This window comes from Ciconia boyciana, chromosome 13, assembly GCF_034638445.1.
Source record: "Ciconia boyciana chromosome 13, ASM3463844v1, whole genome shotgun sequence".
NCBI lineage: Eukaryota > Metazoa > Chordata > Aves > Ciconiiformes > Ciconiidae > Ciconia > Ciconia boyciana.
The window spans coordinates 18,547,838-18,555,045 of record NC_132946.1 but is presented as its reverse complement, the minus strand read 5'-3'; positions in this window follow the sequence as shown (position 1 = coordinate 18,555,045).

Below are 7,208 nucleotides of genomic sequence, written 5' to 3'. Positions count from 1 at the left end.
TATCAGCCGGCCGTGGTCAGGCCCCCGGTGCCATGCAATGCTCCCCGAGGGACTGATCCAGCCCCAGAGCACTTGCGAGCCAGGCGGTTTGGACAAGGGCATGTCAATGGGCCAGGTCACCTGGTTTGGTGCTGGCGGTGCCTTTGCTGTGCCTGGCAGTCACTCCACTAGGGTACAGTCTGGGTATTTCTTGCTCTGGCCAGCACTGAATTTAATGGTCCCCCCCGGGGTACAAGTAACAATTCATGCCAGTGAAACTGGGATGGACAACCACCATTGGAAACAGTTCTTGCAAGCAACCCCAAGTGCAGGGATGCTCCTTGCACTGGCCGCAGATGGGCTATGCACAGGTGTCTGCGCCTCCGTCCACCTTTGGACATGAAGCTGTCTTGTCACCCAAGGAGCTCACCAGGTACCTTCGTTCCAGGCAGTTACCACCAGCATTAGCAGCAGGCCACCATCCCATCCAGCATCACATCCAACCTCTGCACAAACGAGACCTGAGATGTGGAGCTCAAGTGATCAGTGGAGGGATGATATTTCTTTTCTTATGGTCCTGGATGTCTTTGCAGGGCCAGCTTCTCTTGACTGTGAGGTACCGTTGGGGAAACCTTTTTAGAAAGCCTGAATGCCCTCACCTCTCCAGACACCTCTCCTTGACTTTGTTTCAGAACAATTCAAAACAAAAGCTAGAAACTTCTCAGCGTGCTCCTCCATCACCAGAGCATGGCTGAAGGGACAAGCAGACCATGACAGTCATTAACCATGATGTGTTACTGCGCTACTACTATTTGCTCTGTATTTTGGTACAGACATGGCACAAGACACAAGAAACATCTCTTTTTCTCTTTGATATGGTGTTGTCAGAGAAAAAGGAATGATGGGCTGGATGCACATGCTGTAAAGGAGATCTCCAGCTGGTGCATGTCTCCTGTGAATCAATGGAGATGGGATAATTAATGTCTCCTAGGGTGCGGTTCATGACCTCTCAGGTGTTTCCACTTGGGAAATCAGTATAAACTCAACCCTCGGCAACAGGGCATGCTCTATCTTCTCAGGTGGTCCTATCTTGTCTCTGGAGGCTGAAGAGCTGGCAGCAGGTTGGGACCACGATTTCTGGCGATAAGGCTGTGGACAGAAGCTGCTGGGAAGGGGGAGCAGTCAAGGTGCCTGGCTCTCTGATGGGCGCTGGCATGGGTGGCTGCTCTGCTGGGGCTGGTGTTAGAGGAAGTGTGTTAGTGAGGGCTGGTCTGGGGGGGGCACTGAGGGCTGGGGGAGGTGAGAGCAGCTGTCCTAGGCCTTGGTGAGGAGCAGTCCTGGTGTTGGTGCATGTGCTTCAATGTTCCTGGGCATCAGTTGCCTTCTTCCTTCCCAATGGACAGGGGACTCCCAGCTTCGTGAAGAGCAGCTGATACTAACCCATGCATTCACGTGTGTCCCACCACACTGAAGAGTTGCAGAGGTGGCAAACGGTGCAGGGTGCGGGCAGTGGGAATGGGCTCAGGGATGCTGCAGGAGGTGTTTCTTCTCAGAGGGCAAAAGCAGAGGGTGGAGAACAGCGGGAGATACTCAAAGGAGGGGAGGAAGGTGGTGTCCTCATGAATTGTTCTCCCAGGCCCAGCCTTGTGTATGTGCATATTAAACACATAGCTTCTGCCCTGGCTTCTAGTTCCTGAAGGCAAATAGAAAGGGGTTGCCAGGATAGCATCCCAGGCAGCTGGTGAGTGGGACAGCTCTCTAGCCAAACCAGAGATACCCTGCTATGTTTTCCCAGCAAGCATGAAACAGCCTGATAAGAGACTCATCTTTTGACCTTTATGCAGCGGACTCCATCCCTCGTGCCCTCCCACTGCCACCCCCACCCTCCATCCCATTTAGCCTGGAGGTGCCTGGAAAAAGGTGAGGAGCAGGGAGGAGGCTCTCTGGTTCATTGATCCCATCTTTCCAAGGCACAGTAGGTCCCTTGGCACCATTACAGTGGCTGGTTGTTATTGTCGTTGCTGATTTCTGTACTCTTCTGCCTCTTTCTCCCTGACTGGTTTGGTGGCCCTGTCATTACCAGGTTTCTCCAGCTGCCTGCCAGGGTCTTACTGGCCTCAGCGTTGCCTCAGGCTCTCAGATAACAAACAAGGCACAGAAGAGTTCTTGGGCTTCCATAGCCTTAATTAGCTGGTGTCATTTTAGGGACGTGTGTCCTGCTGGCTGCAAGGAGACAAAGACAGCTCAGGAGGCATCTTTAAATGCATCCAATTAGAGGGGGCTTTAGAGACGAGCAGTCAGCTCCTGAACACACAGGGGCCCCTGCCAAAAAACCTCATGTCCTAACGGGAGACTGATGGCAAGTTGTTCTTCCCCTGGTAAACACGATCCTCCCTTCAGTGTGACCTGTCACTGCTGTTGTTCTGCTGGCCTTCATGGCGTTGCTCCCAATTTTACACCAGCACAACTGATGGTAGAGCCAAGAAACCTGCAAGCGAATCCTAGTGTACCCAAAGCTTGGATAGATGTTGATATAAAAATCAGTCTGTGTTTCTTCTGGCCCATTTACACCAGTCCTGGATCTCCAAAAGAACTGCTGCCTGGTGTCTCTGCATACAGTACAACTCTCCCATCCCTTCTTCCTTGGCAGGATTAGCCTGTGTTATGACAGGCTGATGTGCCAACTTCTCAGCTGGTTTCTTCATGACCACAATCATCTGTTGCTGAGATGCAGCCCAAGGAGATACTTTCTTCCTAAGGAGCCATCACACATCCTCTGTGGGCTTTCTACCCCAAGCACCCCCTCATCACTGCGACAAGCCCATGCCCAACAGGATCAACGACTGGAAGGCACCCTGAGGTCACTGAGAGTCAGCGGCTGGCTGATTTCACATGGGCAACTCCATTGGCATTGAGTGACCTAAGTTGTCTTGAAACCAAATGAGATGCCAATAGTGGAGCAAGAGCGGTAAAAGCCATGAGTGTTACAGGAGACGCTGAGATGTTTGTTCTTCAACAGCTGTATGCAGGTGTCTGCAAAGCCCTTGTGGGGAACCCTGCAACCCAACTGACTGTGAACATCTCCAGCCAAACATGAACACGCTCAGACTGCCTGAGCCTTCCTGGTTACAAGGTGAGTTTGTCCCTTCTCCCTACCCATGTCCTGGCTGTGACAGGTCACCTCTGGCACACCTGCCTATCCCTCAGGTCTCTGAGGAGGTCCTAAGGGAGTTCCCTTGGAGGCACCCATCCCCTACCACTGCCCTAAGCCCTTCCCTTGCTTCTGCACCAGGTAGCAGCGTCTACCACCATCCCTTCAGCCTCCACCTCTCTGCTTTCCCAGCCTCCTCATCAGGAGGCAGCTGGGTCAATAGTCTCCTGGGGCTGAAAACTGGCAATTAAAACCTCCTGGAAATGGGGTTGCCATTCCACCCCCAGTCCTGGACACGGCACTGGGGAGACCAGGCTCCACTGTGGCTGGGCTTTGTGGCGATGGCAGCCCAGCTCTGGCCTCTCAAAGAGTTAACGCTGAGCACCAGCCATTAATATTCTCACTGATAACCCCAAATACCAGCCCTGCACGGCTGTCGCTTTCATTAGCGCTGAGAAAATGAGCCCTTCAAAATAGGACAGGCGGCTGGGGGGGGCATGGGGAGGAGGGCTCTGGGGCCAAACATGCGATTTTCCGTGCGATTGACAGATATTAAACCGCCTTCCAGTGACGTCAGGGGTGGTTTGGCTGATGGTGAAGGATTCCCCAGCCCCCCTTGGCCCCAAGCCCCCCAGCCCTCCCTGGGTGGGTGCCCCCTACCCCGGTGCTGCCTAAAGCCCCGCTGCCACCCGCGCCCCGGCACCGGGGTGCCGCGCTGGCCGTTGCCCCGAGCGGCTGTGTTCGGGGAGGTGTGCGGGGCGGCTGTCACATCACATCAGCATCCCGGCCCTGGCGCGGTGACTCGATTAAGGTCCTTCGCCGCAGAACCAGTTAAAGAGTCAGCGACTCACTCAACCGGCTGGGCAGAGCCAGGGGTGGCATGGGCACCGCCGGGCACGGGGACCTCCCAGGGACGGCGTGGAGGAGGAAAGATGGGGTTTTTTCCTTTTAAAACATGGAAGGGAAAGAGAGATCCCTGCTTGGTGTGTGGGAGAGTTCATCTTCCAAAGGTGGTGAGGTGGTGCCGAGCCTGCGGCACCACAGATCTCCTAATTTTTGCTTTACCATGTGTACGCCCTGCAAAGCTGAGCTGTTGGGGCAGGGCTGGGGAAGGATGGCTCGGCCGGGGATCGGATCCGTTCCTCTCTCCATCACAGCCTCTGAGGGGATCCTGGGGAAGTTGCCAGAGTCTGCGTTATTTCTTCAGCTGTTGCATCTTCCAGTGCTGCAGCTGGAGCTGTCCCCCCTGCATCCCACCCCCCTGCACCTGCAGGATGCTGCCGAGGCCAGAGGGAGTGATCTGATGTGATGGGGAAACTGAAGCAGGGTCTGGATGCTTGAGCACATGTGCCATCCGAAGTCATGATGGATGGGTTTAGGACTGTCATGAAGATGTTGGCTTTGCTTGCACCAGAGAAGCCACAGAAGGAGCTGCTGTGGCAATGGGGAGCAAGGCCCATGGCTGGACACACACTGCTGTGACAGTCTGGGAGGAGAGGACTAGACCAGTTTGTGGCACCATGTTCCCATGCCACTCCCATGGTCCATGGCGTGCAGCGAGTGGTGCAAATGCAGGGTGTGTGCCAAGGCCGTTCTCCCACCTTGCACCTAGGAGGCTTGGCCAGTGAAGACTGGGGAAAGAGGGGCTGGTTTGGTGACAGACCCACCTCCTTCCCACCAGCAGCCATCTATCCTGGGCGTGTGGTCCAGCTCTGGTACAAAGGGGCACTGAGGTGACATGGTCACTGGGATTATCTTTCCCTTGCTAAATAAAGAGGCTGAAGAAGCTCGTGTTCATGCCAGGCATAATCTGCGAAATGAAGATCCGCTTTGACCCAGGCACAGGAAGGGAACTCATGGGTTGACCAAGACAAACCTGTCCCTTCCGCAGCATGACATCTCTCATTGAAAGTAATGAGAACCAGTTGTGCTTCAGCCTTTCTGGTCTACACAGTCCAGGAAGACACCAGCACGGGTGCTCGTTATAGGAACATTACTGTTGGGGCACCAGGAAGCCTGAAGAGTCACTGTTGTGTTTCGGAGGGGACTTCAGGGTTGAATAGGGCATCCTATTATGTATGGACCTTATGGTCCTGGGGCTGTCCAGGCACAGAGCTACCCCCCTGCCAGCCCCCAGCCTGCTCCTGCCTTGGGGAGCAGCACCCTGGCTGGTGCCTTGCGCGTGCCAGAGTGACTGCGTGTTCTTCAGGGCACGGTGCTCTTCCCCGCACGGCACCAGCTGCATCCTTACAGAGCCACAGCACGCTTGGGACTGGAAGGAGCCTCTGGAGATGGCCTGGTCCAACCCCCTGCTCAAAGCCTACCCCCTCCCTGATCTTTAGGGCACTCCGCAGAGCTCCTCTTCTACTCTGCCCAAGCAGTAGCTGGCCACAGAGAGTCTCCTGGCAGCCAGGCATGAGAGCTAGCATGGGAACTGCCTGACAGCATCCTGCTAAGGGGGACAGGGATGTTCACACCTGGCTCCGATGCAGCTGGGGGGAAGTGGCACCCATGCCAAAGCGAACAGCAAGGTGGCACGCGTCCCCCAGGAGACACTGCTGGCAGAAGGGTCTGCAGCTCGCTCCCCACCTCTGCTGCCTTCAGGCTGATGCCCCTTGTGCCAGGAAGGACCAAATCTGGGGACCAGGGACCCAAATCCCATGCCCCAGCGTGAGTGGGGCTGGGGCAGGCTCTGCCCACAGACCCGATGCTGTGCTCAGCCCTTGCTGCGGAGCAGCCGGCAGCCTGTGTGACAAGCCAGACCAGCATGGTGGATGGCAGTAATTATCGTGCCGCCCACAGCTGAAGGGGAGCATATGGTAAGGAAAAGGAAACTAACTTGTATTTTTCCGCACCCCCGGGCTCAGCCTTTCTGGGGCTGTCACAGTCGATTTGTGCTGCCTGAGCTGTTTCGCCCCAGCCGCCTCTGCATCCGGCAGCTCCTTCCCAGGCAGCGGCGAGGCTGGTGCTCGCTGCTCCCACGGCCCCGTGTGCCGGGGAAGGCAGCCAGCAGCTCCGTGGGGTGCAACCAGCTGTGTCCTGCTCTCTGTCCCTGGTGGGACGTGGCCAGCACAGCTCTGGGGAGGTGGGTGGGGAGCTGGACCATGCGTGGGGTGGGTGCATCTGCAGCCACAAGGGGCACCTTGGGGTGCAGAGGACCTCAGGACCCCGGCTGCAGCCTGACACCCACCCCGGCGTAGGGCTGGGTTTGGGGAGATCTCTCCCACAGCCCTGGCGTATCCATCAGCTCTGTGCTGTCTCCTGCAGGTGGGTTGCTCCCCACCTGAGCTCCACTGCAGCCCCTAAAAGATACTGCAAGTCCTATGCAGAGCCCTCCCTGAGCCGCTGTGCTGTGCCACGGGCAGCAATTCATCAGGGTCTGCCTCTCCATTGCAGCGATACCCTGCCATGATGTGGCACCTCAGGTGGCCCCAAGGAGGCGTGGATCTGGCTGAGAGGGGAAGCTGCTGTGTTAATCCAGAGCTGTCTCCCATTCATCTGTCTAGTCCAAATACTCTTGCCAAAAGCAATGGTAGATGTAGCAGGCAACTTTCCTTGGTTTAAGCGTGGTGGTTTACATGCCAGCTTATTACCAGTGGGGACTTTTCAGGTATGGGGTGAAGTGCCACATCTCTATGAAGCTGCCAAGAGGTGTTAGGGTGCCTGCTGTGCCATCTGGCATGGGCAGGTTCATGGTGAAGTTGGCCATGTCAGGAAAAGGAGGGTACCGGTGCTGCAGCGGAGTTTCTTCAAGGGTTCTGAGCCACAGGAGCCACTACGCGTCGTGGTACAGGGCTGTGCCAGCAGCTGCATGGGCATCCTCGCCAGCATAACCAGAGACTGGTTGCATCTGCCAACTGGGCACGGATTCATCCCTGGAAAGCAGACTTCCATTTTTCATTTAGAAAGGGGAGTCGGGAGTTCCCAGTTCCTTTCCAGACCTGATGCTGCTGCCAAGGGTCTCTTGCAAGAGCCTGGACTGAGCCGCTGTTTCTGTGCAGCAAAATGTGCAGGTGGTTTTCTCGACTATTGCTGTCAGAGCCTGGTGTCTCACTCTTACAGGGCAACATCTGAGGCA